Here is a 403-nt window from a genome sequence, read left to right on the forward strand (position 1 = left end):
AGACATCTTCAAAATACTCATGGAAGGCAAGTGATTGATTGATCTGCAGATGTAAATGCCCAGATGGTTAAAAAAAATCAGCTGAATGTTGATGTTTCATCTGAAGGAGTCCCGTGTGGCGTTGACTTTGACTCTGTGAAAGACGGTCTGCTGTCAGTGGGCGGAGTCAAATCGACACACAGTCTGCGCATGTGGGCTCTCACCGCGAGCGAAACCCAGCTCTCCATGCATGCGGTCATAGGTAGGTCAAAGTGCACAATCAAATGCTCACACAAATGGCACTTTTTTGGTCACCACCAGTCCAAGTTTTTTGGTGTCCTGTCACCGGAAATGTCCCCATTTTGGCAAATTCAGACTGAATATTGTTCATGAGTCCAACATCTAGCCACGCAAGAAAACATGC

General features: G+C 46.2%; 1 pseudogene; it reads left to right on the forward strand.

Annotated features, from left to right (window-relative positions):
• The window catches only part of LOC107575033 (zinc transporter 2-like), a 3,518-nt pseudogene extending 3,484 nt beyond the window's left edge, over window positions 1-34 (forward strand).
• The last annotated feature ends 369 nt before the right edge of the window (window positions 35-403 follow it).

This window comes from Sinocyclocheilus grahami, unplaced genomic scaffold (assembly GCF_001515645.1).
Source record: "Sinocyclocheilus grahami isolate Dianchi unplaced genomic scaffold, SAMN03320097.WGS_v1.1 scaffold2443.1, whole genome shotgun sequence".
Taxonomy (NCBI): domain Eukaryota; kingdom Metazoa; phylum Chordata; class Actinopteri; order Cypriniformes; family Cyprinidae; genus Sinocyclocheilus; species Sinocyclocheilus grahami.